A 20,052-nucleotide genomic window follows, 5' to 3' on the forward strand; every position below is an offset into this window, starting at 1 on the left:
GCTGCTTCCGAAGCTGGCTCTTCTTTCTCTGGACACTTGAAGGGTTACTCTTGCCCCACCCATAAGGACTCTGATTCTCTTCTTGCAGTATCATTTTTCTTCCTTTTTGTCAGTCTTATTTTCACCTGAAGGGCCAGCCCAGTGTCTTGTATGCTTTAACATCACCTGGCAGGAAATCTAACAAACAGTAAGTACCTAATAAAATGGTAAATGAACCAATGAATCACCAAGAGAACCCACACAGAACACCTGGAAACAATGAATAGATACTATATATATGCTGATACTTTGGAGTTAGTATCAACAAATTAACAAACAAGTCCCTGCTCCAACTCTTGACAGGCACATAGTCTCATTTTGGAGACAGAGCTAAATGGGTCTCTGGTTGCCTATACATCTTTTGCCTGTTTTCTTTATTACTTTACCCCTTCTCTTGTCCAAACTGAGATGTGGACAGTTTTCTCCATGCCCTTCTTCATTATTAATCCATTGACACTTCTTGCTCTCTGCCTCCATCTTACTGCCCTAATATCCACTCTCCTGCTTGAGTGAGTCCTTGGCTTGTACATGGCAGCTGTCTTATCATCTTCTATATATCCAGACTGTTCAGCTGACTATTTATACTTTAATGCCATCTTTCTTACTTATGTGGTCTGCTCTGTGAAGGCATGAGTTTGCCTACATTATTATTACTCCAGGACTCTTCCAGGTGCTACAATTGGAAACCATTTAATAAATGCTTTTGGATTAAACATTGGTACTTACCTTGGGTGACTTCAATATGTGAGGATAAATAAGATAGATGATATGGCCTGTATGATCATTTATTCTTTCACTTCTTGAAAACCTATAGAGTTTATATCACAGGTGTAGTGCCAGATATTGACAGTCTAACTGGAGAGACAAGATTAAAAGATGCTAAAATACATCATAACTTGCAAAATTGTTTGATACCACATTGGAGGTGTTCAGTGAAAGGACCTTCAACTGGGGAAGGCCAGAGTGGTCACAGCTGATTTTCGTGCAGGGAGTAGAATGGACAGAAAGATACAAGCTCGTGATGGTAAGGTAGTCAAGTGTTCAAGAAGAGGAGTTTGGCAGAGAGGCAGGAGTGAGCATGCCATGTGTGGGAGTGAGACCAGTTTGACGGGAATGGAGAACAGGAAACTTTGAATGCCAGGTCCAGATATTTGATGTGGACAGAATCAGATTTCTGAGACAGGAGGATTGTGATGGACTCAGTAGGGGAAGATAATCTAAGTTTTGAAAATAGGATTGAAGAACAGAAAACATAGCTTGAGGGAGGCCCACCGGGAACCCCAGTTTCAATGAGTCAAGATGGCAGCATGGGAATGGAGAGGAGATGGGAACATGAAGATATTAGGAAAGAGAAGCAGAGCCTGGCAGATCTTCCTTCTTGTTCCTTGATTAGACTTCTGGCACATTTTTGGCTTGTGGGAAGCCTATGGCTGCTTTTATATCACATTTCTGTAATTACTCTGGGCCCCATCTCACCTTAGCCCTCCTTATAAAGTATTCACGTAAAATACAAACCCATAGAGATGTGTTAGGTGATGTGATGGTTAGTTTTCTGTGTCAGTTTGCCTGGCCTACAGGATGCCCAAAGAGCATATTAAACGTTAGTTCTGGGTGTGTCTGGAGTGTTTCTATGATGAGATTAGCACTCAAGTCAGTGGATGCAGTAAAGAACACTGCCCTCCTGAGTGTGGGTGGCTGTCATTCAGTCTGTCCAGGAGAACAAAAGGTGGGGGAGGAGGATTATGCCACTTTTCTCCTGCCTTGCTGTGGAGCTGGGACATCTCATCTCATCTTTCCCTGCCCTTGGACTGGGATTTACATCATTGACTATCCTCATTTTCTGGCCTTTAGGCTCAGACTGAATGACCTCACTGGCTTTCCTGAGTCTCCAGGGCTTATAGAGGACAGGTTTTGGGGGTTTCTCAGCCTCCAATAATTGTTTGAGCGAATTCTTCAAAATAAATCAATCTGTCTCTGAAAAAATGCATATATTCAATTTCTGTTTCTCTGGAGAAGTCTGACTAATACAGGGAGGGGAAAATTCAATCACGTGAAGCACAGGTCTCTGTTATTGGACCTGTGCTTATGATGGTAATGTGTGTTCATGAAATGCCCAGGAAGAAGCTGCACAGCTGGCTAGCTGGCTAGGACTTTAGGGAACCATCCTTGTTACAGTGTGGTTTCCCTGGCAGCTCAGCTGGTAAAGAATCCACCCTCCATGTGGGAGACCCCGGTTTGATTTCTGGGTCAGGAAGATCCCCTGGAGAAGGTATAGGGCACCCACTCCAGTATTCTTGGGCTTCCCTGGTGTCTCAGACAGTGAAGAATCCACCTGCAATGTGGGCGACCTGGGTTCGATCTCTGGGTTGGGAAGATCTCCAGAAAGAGGGCATGGCAACCCACTCCCGTATTCTTGCCTGGAGAATTCCATGGACAGAGGAGCCTGGCAGGCTAGAGTCCATGGAGTCACAAAGAGTCAGACACAACTGAGCGACTAACACTTTCACTTTTCACATAATGAATGACAGATGTCTGACATGCTTTCCGTCTCCACCACACCCCTCCGCACTCCTAGCAAGAAAATAAAAATGGAAGCGCATGGAGGTTAGGAACCAACCAATCACCAGTTCCTCTCTGTCACCGCTCCCCTCCCCATTCCCTTTATGCATGTTTGTATATGAGTTCTTTGTGACATTGTTAATTGTCAAAAGACAGCTTAATGAAGCTGCTCTGAGTCTGGTTAAGGACTGTTAAGGACTCAGCTTTCTCAGCCACATTGAGGTACTTGACAAACATCAGTTATATTTTCTCCCTGTTCTCTAAAGATATTTTAGCCTGACATATTGTTAGCCTTCATAGAAGCTACTAGTATTCTTTGCTGCTGTTTTATGGTGATCAGTTTTCTTGAGGTTCAGCTTGTTGTGAGGGCCTGGTATGTCTGGCACTTTTCCTTATGCCTGGCAGAAGTGCTCACTAAGCAGTGGTTGAAAGAATGAATGAATAAATGAATCCCCTGGAGTGCTAGAACCAGAGGCGAACTCATACAAGCAACACAACTTTGTGACTGATGGTGATTTTTGAAGAACTAAAAATAAGTGTACAGCATAAATTCAGAAATAGATAAAGTAACTTGGAATATGGGAGAAAATGTAGCCTAAGCATCAAGTACATTTATGTTGACTTTAAATGACAATAAATGGAGGAATGGCCAAACTGGTATAGTGTCCATGTCACAGAACTATAGAATTTAGGGGTCATTTACTCAGATCCTGCAGGCTTTTTAACTGATGTTTAGAAGAAAGGAGTTTGTCCATGGCACTGTGTCTGATGATTGTACCTGAAATAGAATCCAAAACGGGTATCCCCAAGTCTGCCCAAAGAATGCTACTTTTGGAGATTCATCCATCAGGGACCCCTCCAGGAGATCTGCAGATGCTGTACTCTTCTCCAAAGGTCTTTGGCCAACAACTCTTCCTGAAGCTTTTTTTGGTTAATATTGGTTAATGAAGATCTATTGGTTAATATTGGTTAATGAAGATCTATTTCACTTCTAGAAATAGAAGTGCTAGCAGCAGAATAAAGATCAGGAAGAGGGCTAGGAAATGTGGGGATGCTGGTGATGGTGGTGGGGGTGTGTGTGCCTGAGAGCCAAGGCGATGGTGGCACAAGTTGTTATGGACTGAATATTTGTCTCACCCTCAAATTCATAGGTTGATGTCCTGACGCCTTATGTGAGGGTATTTGGAGGTGAGACCTTGGGGAAGTTATGAGATTTATATGAGGTCATGAGGGCGGATCTCCAAGATGGGATTTAGTGTCTTTACAGGAAGATAAAGATGCCAGACCTCTCTCTCATCCATAGGAAGACATGGATGTCACAGAAGGCAGATGTCTACCATCTTTCAAATCTATCAACACCTTAATCTTGGACTTCCCAGCTTTCAAGACTGTGAGACATAAATGTTTGTTGTTTAAGGCAGGCAGTCTGTAGCTTTTCGTTATAACAGCCTGAGCAGACTAAGACACATGTTGATGCTCTGAGAGTTTGGAGAGTCCCTTTCTGCTGCTGGAGCAGAAAATAAATACAAGCTTCCAGTGAACCAGATATTCCAGAGAGTATTTACTAACCTATTCAGAGGTTGCTTTTTTTAAGGATGTATTTGAACTGGGACATGATATAAAGTAGGGCGTTTTTTCCCCTGAGTATGGAGAGGCAGAGAAAATTACCCTGAGAGAGAGAAGAAAGAAGCAACCTCCCAGAGCAGAGCAAAGGCTAGCAGTGACCCCCTCAGTGTTGGAGGGTAAGAATGTCTGTTTCTGCTCGCTTCCCATCTGAGCCTCATTCCTCTTGTTCCTCCTACTTGCCTGAAACTAATTTAAATGTTTTTGTTTCTTGCAATCAGATAGTCCCTGGCTAATACCTGGAGTTATAAATTGCAGTTTTTTGCTTTCCTTCTCCCACAACAAACCCAAACACCTAATCCAAGAAAGTAAAGAAAAGCAAAATCACCAATGATTAATGCAGTCGCGATTAAGCATTTATATGAAATTTTGGTTTCATTAATTGTTTGCAAACTGATCTTCCAGTCTGTCATTTACAATGATATTTCTATATCAAAACGCACTGTACATTCTTAACACCCAAATTAATAATTTTTAAACTTATTTCAAAGTTAATGTCCATGGGTATGTCATAGCTTGGTCTATTTGCAGGTTAACATTAAATGTAAAGTGGGCTTCCCTGGTGGCTCAAACAGTAAAGAATCTGCCTGCAATGTGGGAGACCGATGTTCCATCCCTGGGTGAGGAAGATCCCCTGGAGAAAGAAATGGCTACCCACTCCAGTATTTTTGCCTGGAGAAATCCATGGGCAGAGGAGCCTAACGGGTTACAGTCTATGGGGTCGCAAAGAGTTGGACATGACTGAGTGACTAACACACACACATTGTGTAAAGAACATGGACAGTTTTGCTCCCTGGTGGCTCTGTCTGTTGTAGCTATGGAGCACTGGCCAATCAGTTAAGTTCTTTGGATGTCAGTTTCTTTCATCATTCCTAAAATGGAGACAAGTATTTTCACCATAGAATTGTTATGAGAAGTAAATGACAGTCTACATAAATTAAAATTGTTCAACTCATAATGGCTCTCAACAAATGGTTATTCTTTACTTCTTCTCTCTTTTTTTCTTACCGTGGCAAGATGAGTTCCATCCACTGATGTAAATGTTAGTCCTCTACTTACGTAGGAACTTCAAACACATCAATTACTTGGCTTATTTTTGCTAAGCTCCAAATAGATGTCAGTTGACTTTTGCATTATTACTCACAACCCTTTGTCAAAGTATATTGCCTTATATTATTTGAAATTAATTATTTCATTATTCCCCAACCTCAGAAAGAGAAGAAGGATTTTTCCAAAAAGGCAGTTGACTAAATGTGTATCTTAACTCAAAGAGTTGCCTGCAAGTAGTCTCTGTATTTTATGGAATGATGACCATAGCGTGAAGGGAAGAGTAAGTTCTTTAGGAGAGCAATAGAATGGCATCTTCTTAGATTCATTCATTTTTATAATCAGCTAGAGGGATCCTGACTTGATTTCAGTGTGATTTAGTATATAATTGGATTAAACTCTGCACTCTGTTAAAAACCAATCAGGTGACTTGCCCTGCAGGAATTTTGCTTTTATGAAGAAGTCATCATTTCAGAGCCCCTCACCTTTTTTTTTCTTGTGGATGAGTTATTTAGCCTACAGCTTCCCTGGGTTTTCCTTATTGGTGCCTTCATATATAAATTTGAATATGAACATGAGTAAATTATAGATTCCCTGTTGGCTATGGCTTTGTTCTTTGGAGTGGAGGTGAATTTCTCAAAGTTCTTTTCATCATCTATCCTGTGGATTCTACCACTGGAGAAGTTGAGAATTATTATGCAGAGTATGAGTCTGGGTTTAAGAAGAGATTGGAATATGTTTTAACAGGAGATGTAACGTAATCATCATGCAGATTATTGAGAGAAACAGCTCCATGACTCAAATGGGACAACAGAGTACCTGTGATTAATTCTGAGTATAAAGCCCATATCCTATTTCTTCTGTACTTACTGTAAGCCTGTACACGTTTGGGCTTGATAAGTGTGCTTTCTAATAACATTGCTAACATTGCTAATAACTTTAACACTAGGCATCCATTTTAGGAAATGAACTCTCATAGTTTGGCACCAGTAATAATAACAACAATAGAAATAAGACTGAAAAAAAAACAAGAATGAGGAGGATTACTATCTCCCAAGCACTTGCTTAATGCCTGGCATTGTGCCCAGCATGTGACATGCTCATTGGTACTTAACACTCAGAGCCACCTTTTAAAACAGGTTCTATTGTTATTTCCTCTTTACCACTGCTGAAATCAGATGAAGTTACTTGCCCAGGAACACAAAACTAGTATACAGTATAGTGATGTTCAAACCCAGGCAGTCTATTCTGCTGGGTAATTCCACCAATACTTGACATCTAATTCCACAGAGAAGTATTAGCTGAGCAAAATCAGACTGAACTTATCAGTGATGTGGGAACTATTTAGCAAATAGGAAATTTAGAGCAGTGGGAAATCTCTCCATGAGTGACAGATGTTGTTGAACACAAAACTTCTTAACAGACTGCTTGCTTCATTGGTCAAATTCAATTTTAGAAAGGTGCTGATTCTCTGACACAGTTGCTTTGCATTATGGCCAGATGCTGATTCAATACTTGAGAGTGTTGCCTTTCGATTCAGTCTAATGGGAAATTAACAAGTGACTTCTGGGGAAAGCAAAAAAAAAAAAAAAAAAAAAAAAAAAAAAGAAAAAGAAAGAAATGGCTAGGGTGGGTTACAGATAATAATCTTGTTCATCAAGGAGTTGCCAGTCCCCCACCCCCACCCCATCCTCCCCTGAAGGCATCTCAGTGATGGCCAGTTGCTTTGTCTTGGTTGACACAAAACTCTGTTGTTTGTCCAGCTGTTGCCAAGTGACGCTTAGATATTTGCATAGCCAGGAAGTGCTGGAAACTTGGGCTCCAACATTGCCCTGTCTTATTTGTATAGTAATTAGGAGTTAAAAATTATTTTTAGCTTTCTGGCAGGAATTATTTATTGCAGCTTCTATTTTAACTTTGTAAATAAAGTTCTATTTCCTGGTTGCTTGGAGTGAGAAATTTATGACTTATAGCATCTCCTGGAAGATGAAGTGGATTTCTGTGTGGAGTTTATGAAACAAATTCCAGGACTGAGTAGCAGGGAATGCTCCATGGAAAAGCCTTGGGACATACTTGGGAAGAATTACTCACTATTACCTGTAAAAGTATAGCACTTTTCTTGTTTTCATTTTTTCCAATGTGTGAAGACTGGTAATTTCTATGGAATCAGAAAAATCTCTCCTTTCCTTTGACAGCTTAGTAGAATAAAGACTATATGTTGCTTTGGCTCTCAGTCTTTCTTGGTTACATATCAGCTCTAGTTCTTCAGCGTACTGCGTGTATTTCATCTTTGAATCAAGTTAGAATTCACTCGGAAGATATTACAATGTGCCTATGTATTACTTCTCTTGCTGTCTTTGTTATTTATATAATACTGTTTTTAAATGTTACTGTTTATTTTTCTTTTTCATATGATCTCATTAGGTTTGATTTGGAAAGGACGTGATTAAGATCAAACCATTTGATATGTCTTGTATATGCTTGTTCTATAATGAGCAGTGTGAGAGGGATTCCAGAGTATAGTAGCAAAAAAGTCACCAATGAGAGTCTTACATAGAAGGAGGAAGAAAGAAAAAGGAAAGGGCATCCTAAAATCTGTATCATCACTTAGAAATGTACTCTGTTTCTCTCCCAAGTTTAGGATTAGAAATATTGATTTCTTGTCTATAGAATCAGCACCAGAAATATCAGTGAATTAGCCACTATTGCCTCTACCTTGGGAACTTTCAAAATTGAATGTTTCATATTCTGTTCCTCTGGTAGGTTAAAAAATGCTGATCTTACTTGACATATTGCATAAGTTAACAGTTTCTGAAAAGTGCTATTGACTTATCAGAAACAATCATTCAAAGAAATCGACTGTAAGAAATTTGGTGCCATGTGATTTCAATGTGTCTCTAAACTGTGGGACTTGAGCTTGTAGTTTTCTCCTGGATTAAGAAGACATGTGACATTGCTACCGGGAATCTTCTCTACAGCACAAGAAACTCAGCTTAATGCTCTGTGATGAACTAGATGGATGGGATGGGGGGTGGGGTGGGAGGGAGGCCCAAGAGAAAAGGGATATATATATATATGTATATATAGCTGAGTCACTTCATTGTACAGCAGAAACTAACCCAACCTTGTAAAGAAACTATCTTCCAATAAAAAAAGGAAGATGTGTGAACTTGAACTGGAAACAGAACAGAACCACTGATAGTTTTGTTTTCTTCTACCCCATTCTCTTGGCCTCTAAGTGCACTTGTTTATAATGTGGTTGAATAAAGGAGATGAATAGTTTTTAGCTTGTGGCCCTCTCAGTTTTAAGTCTACACCTAGGCTTTTCTCATCTCTGGGAGGTCACAGAGGTAGGTCCTCTGCCAGTAGTGACTTGGTGTGTGTGGGGGGAAGGGTGTACCATCAAATCTCATTCCACTCAGGTGAATGTAAGCATTGCTGAGTGCCTTCCTGGCTCTTGGCTGGAGGCTCCTGGCACCTCTCGTAGGTCTGTTTACAACATGGCAGCTTGTTTCCGCAGAAGAAGTGATGAAGGGAAGAGGGAAAGAGAGAGGGCGGGGGAGGGAGAGAGGGAAGGAGAGGAAGAGAGGCAGTGGAGAGAGGGAAGGAGGGAGGCAGGGATTAAAGGAAAAGCAGGAGAGTACCCAAGAAGCCACAGTCTCATATATCCTAATCTCAAGAAGACTGTGTCATCACTTCTGCCATTTTCTGCTGGCCATACAGACCAAATCTAATACAGTGTGGAATGAGACTTCACAGGGGTGTGACTGCTAGGAGGCAGGGATCATTGGTGGCCATTTAAAGACTAGGTATCATCAGATGCTGTTTATGATTTGGGTACCTTTCCAGTAAAACTTTACTGTTTTGTGTTGGTAAAGGATAGAGGAAGTATTCTGGGTGTTGTGTGGTGTTCATACTGAGTGTTGTCTTTACTTGTCATTTAAAATGATGGAACTATGTTTTATTCTTTCATTCTTATCACTTTGAACATATGATTAATTTTTTAAAAACTGATAGTTGACAGCAACACATCTCAGAATGTAGCTTTATAACTGGTTGCTGCCACATGCATAATATTAATGACATAAAGTATCCATATAATGCATGTATACCTAAAAGTAGCTTTATATTCTCAGAAACTTTTGGTCAGTTTTAATATGTGAGATTAAACTTGCCTCTTCTTCACTCCTTCTGGGCTATTAGGTCTTGTGTCTCTTAAATTGTAGCCAGTTTGCTGTAATTCTTAATACCTTGCCTGTACTGAAGATACCTTACTTTAACCCATGGGCTGGACTTAAACAGCTTGAGACCTCAATGTCCAAATTATGCCTTGTACAGCAGAAAGATGTGTGTTAATAGGTCCTGACACCACACTGTATTCCATCAGCTACTTTTATGAATTAACATTCTTTGGAGTATGGGTTATAGATGAACTATGAAAGAAATAGGTTGAGATCTAATAAAACATGTCAGGACAGTAAACAAACCCTAGTGTTTGTGCAGAAGAATACTCCAGGGTTTTTAGAAATGGAAGAGAGAATGTGTTCTAGTGATTAAGTCAATCATAATGAGCTTGGTTTTCATGTCCTTATTTTATCCTGGAAGGTGGGAGGAGCTTGGCATCCTGGTAGAGCATAGACAGGGATTTGAGGCAATAGGGAGGGGCTGCTGGATTTGAGACCTCATTTTGGGTTGGCCAAAATGTTTGTTCAGGTTTTTCTATCACATTTTACAGAAAATCCCAAACAAACTTTCTGGCCAACCCAATACTTAGGGTTCAGTGACAATAGAAGTTTTAACCAAATATATGTTATGGATTATCACAGTTTCTTCAACACAGTACTCTGTCCAGCCCTTGGAGCATTGGTAGGAAAAAACATGGTATGCAATTTATAACCCTGGGAGAACTGGGCTCTCCTTTAAAAATGCTTTGTTTTTCCTATGAAGAGGTTGTTTGTAATTGAAAGTCTTTTTTCAGAATCCAGTGAAGAACTGGTCAGACATGGTTAGTCAGAGCTACACCAGAATCTTTAGCAATGTTGATCGTATAGCTCTTTCAGCTTCTGAAATCTCAGGTTCCAAAAATGTTGCTATACTAACCCTCTGCCTACTGTCTGTGATGCTCTTTGGTGACTTCCTGGAAACCACCCTGAATGATTGGCAGGGATAAATCCAAGCCTTTAGAGCTCCTTTGGAAAAAAGATTATTCTACACAGCTGTAATATAAAGTAGATATGAAACGAAATATTTATGTAGAATGCAAAAAAGAAATAAACTTAGACATTTCAAAAGGCTGTCAGATACCACAAACATCAACAACTTCAGAAGAGAAACCAGAAAAGCTTCTGGCTTCATACATTACAGAACTTGCTTCTCTTTTGCTGCCCACAAACTTCTGGTGCTGGGGTGTGTGTGTGTGCTCAGTCGTGTCCTACTCTTTGTGACCCCGCGGACTGTAACCCGCCAGGCTTCTCTGTCCATGGGATTCTCCAGGCAAGAGTACTGGAGTGTGTTGCCATTTCCTTCTCCATTTGGTGCTGGTACTGTAGAACTAATTCATATCACAATACTACTTCAGACTTTGGGCCTTTAGGACCCAACTGGATGAATTGGACCTGTGGGTGAGATGTCCATTATTAGAAGTCATTGTTACCCTGGATGATTAGTGATAATCACACACAGAAGTTACTGAAAAACTCGTAAGTATATCATACTAAACCCAAGCCAAGGCATCGCCTACTTGACTTCCCATTATCAGACACTCAAAATGTACATGGCCTCCCAACATGAAGGAGGGCAAGACAAAGTGGAAAGAGATGGCAGTCTGTATCCATGGTAATTAAGGTATCTTACAAGTTTTATGAAAACACATGGCCACACGAACACATACTTAGGGCTCCTCTCAGAATCTGTACAAAGTGAGGGGCCCTGAAACTAAAGTGTCCTGAGTACCACTGGAAATTTATCTTCGATGCTCAGACCTCAAACCATTATTCTGAAATGTGTTGACTGGTCCAGACCACCTGATCATATTTTCCTTGACTTTAGGTCTTAACCCTTTATCACCTGGATTGGCAACCTTAGAGATGTGAATATTTCAGCTGTCTTCATACCCTAGCCAGCTGATCCAGATTTAATATACCCGTCTCTGTCATATTCAGCATTTAGGCCCTGTGTTTTGGAAGACAAAATAGTGGTATTGATAGAACATCACCAGGATTGGCTATAACATTGTTTTCTTTGTGCTTCTTTTCCAGGGGACACTGAGCCCTGAAAGGGTTTGAAGAATGCTAATTCAGGGCTTGCTTGCTATCATTTTACACCCCTGGAAATGACTTCAGGATATTTTAGTTCTCTGGAGACAGGTTTGAAACAACTGACATCTTTCTAGTGGGGATGGGAACTAAATCATGATCAGAAATTGAAATCATCAACTCTTTGGACCTTGAGTAACATGAGCATTAATCTTATGAATTTTAAAAAGCAGGCTTGACTCATCTCTGCCTCCCATCATAAACACTTTCCTCCCAACTCCATGTATATTAAGCATGCATCTTGCAATGTAATGGATATCCCAGGTTAGATTTTAGTTTAATCCATCAAACATGTCCCTAAGCATGCAGTATTCTGTGTTATACTCACCCTGGGAAAAATTGGGCAAGATCAGGCAGTCATGACAGGACAAGTAGGGCTCTGGGGACTCTGGTTTTTCAGGCTATCACATTCCTGTCTTGCTTTTCGTTTTCCTAATTTTAGGTAATTATCATCCTCGCTAATCTAACACATAGCACAAAAGCTTAGCTTGTCCCCCAGATCTGCAGTTCAGATTTCCTCTGGGTTTTTATTTCAGTTCCCTCCTCCTTTCTTTCATGAATTAATTCCTCAGTGAACAGAAGTCTCATTTTTCTGGTCCAATGCTGAATTTTCACTCTACATTGGCAAGTTTGTCTTCTCTTTCCTGGTGGGAGACTTGGGCAAAAGGCAGACCTCCTGCTGGCTGGAACACCTGGCTAAACTTGGAAGGTAAACCAGGGAACATGTGACCGATGTAACCAATAGGCTGGGTGATGTTTTTTTTCTTTTCCTCTTCTATTCTTTCAAGCTCTCCTGTGCTGTATAACCCAAAATAAGATCATGCACAACTTATGTATATGTTTAACTCAAATGCATTCCGTGTAAAGATAAAACTGAAATTTCATCTTAAAGAGATCTATTCATCTAGTGCTTTGGAGGCCAGCCAGGAATGAACTCCAAATGTGAGACAGCAACTGAAAGCACATGCTCCATGTGACTTAAACCTATATTTTCAAATGGCCAATAGAGCAAGCATCAAATGCTCTCAAGCTGCAACTCAGCTCATATGGAGAGATAAACAGGGGCCCCAAACTGTGCACTGAATATATAAGTCATCAAAGCAATTTTAAAATCAATTCAGCATTTGACCAGGAGCCAATGTGGTTCCCCTGTGATTACAGTGATATGCTCAGGCCACCACACTGGGTACAGTCCTGACAGCAGTGTTTTGTACATGCTGGAACCTATGCGGCCCACCCCCACCCCCACTCGCTCCTCCAAGGAAAAACCATAGTGAAGCATTACAATGGTGTATCTGTGAGATCACCAACACGTGGGCACCAGTCAACTGTGAGGGCATTGATGAAATTCTGGTGACTGGGTGAAAGAGCTCAAGACCCCAGCGTGGATGGTATGGTCCCAGTCACATTCATAACAAGCGAAAGGAGCCACCATCTCTGAATCTACAAATAATTGAGAACAGGCTTCTTCTAAGGATGGGGGATATTTTTGTTTATGGGGAGAGGGTCAGGACAGAGGGAGAATGACAGTGACTAAAACACCATGCATGCTCTTATATTTTTAATCTTTATAAGAGAAAATAAAACAAATCTTACTCACCAGAGCCCTTTTGACATTGATATTTTCCCTCTTTATATGAATTCCAATTCTGTCTCTTTTTATTACTCTAAGAAATTCTCTTGCTTCTTCAAGGTTTAGAGAAGACCTGGTGTGAAAACAGGATGGAGGAAGATGGGGGCCTGATACACCCGGTTTTGCTTTTATCATTGAACTTGTCTTTGACTCTTTCATTTTTTTTTTCCACTGGAGTTTCAGAAATAATCACTTGTTTCTCCTTGGGGAAACCAACAATCGCTTGTTTCTTCTTGGGGAACCAGAAGAGACCAGTGTCTCACAGCTGTGATTCTGATGCTGTGATACTGTTCTGCTGTAACAGGCTCAAAGCCAGATTTTCTCCTCAGCCATCATTTCTCCACCTTTCAACCTCAGGCTCATCATCTACAACCATTGCTTTTGCACTTGGCCACCATCTGGCACGTCTGGAGCGCTGCCCTCCATTTCTTCTCTAGCATCTCTGTGTGATGCTTTAGTCACTGCAGGCTCCTTGGCTCTGTTCTGGTCCATCATCATGTCCCTGGTCCTCAGGGTCCAGGGAGAGGCAGGGGACAGAGGAATGGGCTCCCTACACAAGCAAGCACACAACAGAGACTTTGTTCTTAGGCTCAGCTCCCCCGTTGGACCAAGTGCTGTGTACATTCCTGTGCCTGGGTAAATAATACCTACGATTGCCAAAGCTGCTGGAGCACAGCCAGGTGAAATGTTACTACATGAAGGTCACAGATATGATGTGGCCTGCTCCCTGTGGAACCTTCCCAGGAAAGGCACAGTCATGGAAAACTGCTCTTCTTTCCTCCCAGCGTATGAGGAACGGGCTTAGACAGCATCTCTGGGGAGACAAATATCTTCATGGTCAGATCATGCTGATCTGAACATCCAAATTCTCTTTCATGACTTTGGAGTCCCTCCATGAGCTCCCCACCTTTCTGAACTCACCCCCAGGCTCCATCCCTCTCCCCTTTAAGTCCCAGATACACAGGCTCTCTGCACTTCACTCTTCTCTCTGCCTAGAATATTCTTCTCAGTATCTTGCCATCTTCTTATCACCTAGTTTTAGCTTAATTATTACCTCCTCCTTAGTCCGTTGTTTTCACTTCTTACTCCATTTTTTCCCCCTCAGCAACTATACCTATGTATATTTATATTTTAATTTTATTTGTTTCCATGTCTTTTTCCTCCCCTGATAGAATAAGCTTCAGGCAGGAAGCTTGTTGTCCTGTTTGTGAGAGATACTCAATAGACAATTGTGAAATGAAAAGTGGATGGATGAACATGGAATGACCCAACAGTAGGTCTTTCTCGAAGTGATCTTCCTGTACAAGTATTCCTTTGCAAAAATTGTGTCCTATATGACATCATAATTTAAGCTTGCCTACCGAAAATTGGGTGTTTTGGCAAATTTGGCAAAAGCTTATTTAGACTGTACTTAGGTACAGGCAGATACCACTGGAGGCAGCATGAAGTGTCTATAGCTGATTTCAAAGACTGTGCCTGTTTATCAGGGTCAGCCTGTTATCAGGGACTTTAAACTTTGTTGAGTAATGCCTCTTTGGGAGCGGTTTATACAAAAAATAAGACAAAATAAAGTAAGAGCTAAACAGAGATCCAGCATTTATCCTTCTTCCTTTCTGTTCACATTCAAGTCCACCATGTACAGTTTCTGCCTAGTAGATGTTGAGTCTGTTGCCCAATCTTTGGACCCATTGCCGTATCTTTGGGCCCATTGCCATATCTAGGTTTTCCTCCATCATCATAATAGGTCTCCCTGTTGTTGTTCAGTCACTCAGTCATGTCTGACTCTTTGTGACCCCGTGAACAACAGCACGCCAGGTCTCCCTGTCCTTCACCATCTCCTGGAGCTTGCTCAAATTTTTGTCCATTGAGTTGATGAAGCCATCCAACCATCTCATCCTCTGTCATCCCCTTCTCCTGCCCTCAATCTTTCCCAGCATCAGAGTCTTTTCCAATAAGTCAGCTCTTTGCATCAGGTTGAGCCAGAGTATTGGAGCTTCAACATCAGTTCTTCCAGTGAATATTCAGGGTTGTTTTCCTTTAGAATTAACGGATTTGATCTCCTTGCTGTTTAAGGGACTCTCAAAAGAGACTTCTCCAGCATCTCTCTGACTCCCTTCCAAACTGGCTGTCAACTATTCTCCAATGTGTTTGCTATATGGTATTTCTAAGTTCAGAATCTCTGAAAGTCAACTGCCTGCTTAAACCTTGAAATGACTCCCAGATGCTACTGTATATAACCTTCAAGGTCCTATCTGAGCTGACCTCAGCTGATTTCTCAGCTTCATCCCTACCACACTCCGTCCTCAGGCTACAAAGAGACACAAAGTTAAATATTCACTTTTCTAAATGACCCATGATCTCACTTGTCATGTGGCTTTTTCACAGATAACTCCCTCTGCCTGGAGCTCTCACTTACGTCACAACTCAGTTTCAATGTCTTTTCTCTGTGAAGCATTCCTTGATCCCAAAGTCTGTTTGGTTAAACCCCTGGGACAGGGAAAGCTGGCATGCTGCAGTTCAGGGGTCGCAAAGAGTCAGATATGACTTAGAAACTAAACAACAACAACTCACACCCCAGATCCCCACACCGTCTCCCTTTAGAGCATCAGGATTCTGTTTGCTCTTTGCTTGTTTGTTTCTCTTGTTAGATTGAACCTCCTGGAGCACAGGAACCCTATCTGGTTAAAAAGAACAAAAAAGAGCAAAAGAAATAGTACATGAATGATTCAGCAGGAAGTACAGCTGATATGCTGTAGGGTTTCTAAGGAGGAGAACACGGAAGGAATCGTGGAGAAATGACATTTACTCTGAACTTTGAAGGATGACCAAAAACTCTGTATAACCAGGGAGGAAATATGAATATTTGAGGCTGAGGAAAAGGGCAAGGGGCCCCGGCATGGCCAGAAGGGTGAAGAGGACAATGCAAATGGCTTAAAGCCAGATCACTGAGAGCTTTGAAGGCTAGACCGCAGAGTTAAAGACATATTCTGAAGTCAGAAGGGTTGTGTCTCTGTAAGCGCGTGATGTGAACTGGTTTATGGATCAGAAAGGGTGAACAGGATGAAAGATGGATTGCAAAGGTGAGAGGATAAAGGTAGTAAAGCCACTGGAGAGCATTTCATAATCCAGGTGAGGGTAATGAGGCCCCGGGTTGAGGCAGGGGTGAGGAGGGGGCGGGTGAGGCCGGGGAAGACGTGAGAACTATCCTGGAAGGAGACTAGACAGCGTGTCCTGTGGGAGAGGAAGAAGGAGGGTTGATCAGCCAGGAGAGCGGTCAGGCGGTTGAGCGATGGGGCTGCCGGGCCGAGTGTCGCAAACAATAGTCTACTGTACGGAGGGTGCGCTCCACGCCATGCCTTGCAGTTTAAAAGAAAAATTTTAAAAAAGTAACAGATTCTGCGAAGGCCAAAGGAGAGGCCTGGAAACCTTGACTAATAAGTGAAAGGAAAAAAAAAAAGAGTCGTTTAGTTTGGCATCAAAAAAAAAAAAAAAGAAAAGAAGTCAAGGGGAGATGTGATGGCTGCTTTTGTGTGTTGGAAGATCGGCTTGTAGAGGTGATATTACGTATGTCCAGAAGACAAACAAAGGCAGAGAGTGACCTGGAGCTCAGAGCACAGGCGTGCTGTGGCTCCATACTGGGGGTACCTCTCTAGACTGTAGAGTTGTAAGCAGCCTTGTCATTGGAAGAGCTTACCTGGACAAACGGCCAAGTACAGAGTAAAAGATCTTGTACCATAGAAGAGGGTTGGGGAGATAAGATAGGAGATTAGATTAAGTTCCCACAACCTCAGAGACTTGGATGTTTCCCTCCATTGATGTCCTAATTCATACCATCTTTTTGTCATTTGGTATTGAAAACAGACTGTGGCCCAGAAATCCAGACAGGGAAGAGGAAATGGATTAGGAGAACTGCTCTGATTCCCTAGGATGGGTGGGCTTGGATGGTGAAGTACCCTCTGGGGTACCCACAAACTTCCGCTCTCCTTGTTCCCTTTCTTCCTTTTTGTTTCCATAAACCATGGAATTGTGCTCTGAGCTGATCTGGCCATCTTGCTGCCTATGTACCAGCCATATGGTAGTCAGGAAATACCTCCATTCATTAAATCCTGAATTCTTTGTTGCTTCAGTGTCTTGAGACATGTGTGCTAAGTTGCTTCAGTCATGTCTGACTCTTTGTGATCCATGGACTGTAGCCCACCAGGCTTCTCTGCATGGGATTCTCCAAGCAAGATTACTGGAGTGGGTTGCCATGCCCTCCTCCAGGGAATCTTCCCGACCCAGGGATTGAACCCATGTCTCTTATGTCTCCTGGATCGGCAGGCGGGTTCTTTACAGTGCCAAGCCCAATTTTAGACATAAAACAAGACAAATCTGGTGTCTGGGTCTGTGTCTAAAGAGAATTCCTGTTCTTCTGCTGGGCTTGTTTCTCATTTCCATCTTCTCTTTCCCCTCTTGTTTAGTTAGTTAGAGATAACTAACTAGTTATCTCTCTCTCTCATCCTAGGACTTTGTCAGCCATTGGATCTTTTTCAAGGATTTAGAGATAAGAGAATATGCCAAATTCTCAATTAAAATATCAATGATAGTAAAGATTTTATATAATTTATGTCATTGGAGCTGATCTTTTCCTGTCGCTAATTAGAGCCAGGCCTCAAAATAACCCTATGAGGTGAAGAAACTGAAGCTTGGAGAAGTTAGGCAAATTGTTCTAAGTCACACCCCTAGTAAGATGCAGAGCCAAGGTTCCATGTCTGACTTCAGAGCCTCCTTGACCCTAAATCACTCAACTATCCCACCTCTTTTTTTCTGGAATAAACCTTCAGACAACCACCTCACATATACATGGTCTTCATACTTTCACTGTCTCTTCAGACTGTAAACTCCCTGGAAGCAGGGAGCTTTAATAACCGCATTGTCCAATATACAGTATGAAAAAAATAATATTGTTTATAGGTTGAAATGATGCTATTTTGGATATATTGGGTTACTAAGCTACCAAATTTAATTTCACCTGGTTCTTTTTACTTTTAAAAATGTGCTTATTAGGAGACTTAAAAGTGCATGATGTGGTTTACTTGTTTCTATTGGACAACACTTCTTGAGGAGGGGGAGTCCAGGAATTTTTGTTGCTGTTGTTCAGTCACTCAGCCATGTCTGACTCTTTGTGACCCCATGGACCACAGCATGTAGGGCTTCCCTGTCCTTCACCATCTCCTGGAGCTTGCTCATATTCCTCCACTGAGTCGATGATGCCATCCAACCATCTCATCCTGTGTCATCCCCTTCTCCTCCTGCCCTCAATCTTTGCCAGCATCAGGGTCTTTTCCATGAGTCCTTTTCCAGGACTCTTCCCTGAGACCAATTCAAGTGTCATATTAAGGAGCTTGCAAAGGGAGGAAATCAGAATGGAAACCAGAAACTCAATTCCCATAAATTCTGAATGATACTCCATATGACTGAAGCTGCCACTTCACCATGACTGTACATTCTTGGTCCCTTTAGTTCTCTAGACTCTTAAAGGTTTTGTTTAAAAAAAAAAATGGCCTCATGCTCACAGGATGGGTCCCCCTGTCCTGTCTCTCTTACCAATTAGCCTGTCCTGAGGCTGAGAACACAGCGGCCCTCCCACCTTTGCTCCTGTTTTCCACATGGTCCCCATTCTGTACTGCCCAGGGTGGTCTGGGGTGTTGATCTATAAAGCCACTAAAGCATCCTCGGAGGTTTAATGAGAGAGGGAAATTCATGCTGACCAGAATTTATATTGGAGTAAGAATTGTTTGGATTGAATTGTTGAAATAATTTGGTGTAGCACTCTGTGTGGAGAGGGGTAATGAACCTGAGACCACCAGCAGGTCCTAAAGTTACTAATTTGCCTTCTGAAGAGCACAGATTTGGTTAATTGTGGGACTTTTTTCTGCTAAGTTGTGAATACAAGTTTGAGGCTGGAAGGTGAATTGCTCAGGACAGTGGAGAGGAGGAAAGCAGCCACGGGCGTTCTTCTCTCCTCTTAATCCATTCAGCAGATGTGCTTTTGTCAATAATTTAATGACTGTGCATGGGCTGAGAAAGCAGAGTATTAGTCTCTGGGGCACCCACATATCTTCACCTGGTACTGGCATGCTCTGACAAAAAGCGTTTTCCTGATAGTTGCTTTTGCTGCCTGACCTGGTTTGGTTAGGACTGCATGTTTCCTGATGAAGAAATGACAGAGCTGTGTGTGTGTGTGTGTGTGTGTGTACAAGGCATGAGAGACCGTGCCTTGAGAGAACATCTTCAGGAAAGCAAGGCAGGGGCCATGTCTTCAAATAGACTATTGCTTTCTAGGATTTAGTAAATAGAACTATTGCATTAATGAGAAATGCAAACAAATGCATCCTCCTATGAGCCTATGAGGCAGAAGTGACAATGGAAGATGCAGAGGGAAAGCCAAGTATATACTTGCTCAAACTATAATCTATCCAGTCTGTATGAAAAGAAAGGAAGCCTGTGACAGACTTAGAGAACAAACTTCTGGTTACAGGGGCAAGGGTCGATGGGAGAGGGATAGATTGGGAGTTTGGGATTGACCGGTACACACTGCTAGATGTAAAATAGATAACCAGCAAGGACTTACTGTATAGCACAGGGTACTCTGCTCAATATTATGTAACAACCTAAATGGGAAAACAATTTGAAAAAGAATAGATACATGTATGCACGTAACTGGTCATTTTGCTGTACACCTGAAACTAACATAATATTGTTAATCAACTATGCTCCAATGTAAAATAAAAAGTTAAAGAAGAAAAGGAAAAAAGATTCATCCATCTGTTCTCTCAATTCACTTCTAACTAACCA

General features: G+C 41.7%; 1 long non-coding RNA gene across 13 annotated transcripts in view; it reads left to right on the plus strand.

Moving 5' to 3' along the window:
* Positions 1 to 20,052, plus strand: part of LOC112586931 — a 175,405-nt gene that overhangs the window by 60,934 nt on the left and 94,419 nt on the right. For all 13 annotated transcript variants that reach the window (XR_006553425.2, XR_006553427.2, XR_006553430.2 and 10 more), the window contains one exon: positions 11,526 to 11,633. This is a non-coding gene — a long non-coding RNA (uncharacterized LOC112586931). The remainder of the gene's footprint in view (positions 1 to 11,525; positions 11,634 to 20,052) is intronic.

This window comes from Bubalus bubalis, chromosome 9 (genome assembly GCF_019923935.1).
Source record: "Bubalus bubalis isolate 160015118507 breed Murrah chromosome 9, NDDB_SH_1, whole genome shotgun sequence".
In the NCBI taxonomy this organism is placed as follows: domain Eukaryota; kingdom Metazoa; phylum Chordata; class Mammalia; order Artiodactyla; family Bovidae; genus Bubalus; species Bubalus bubalis.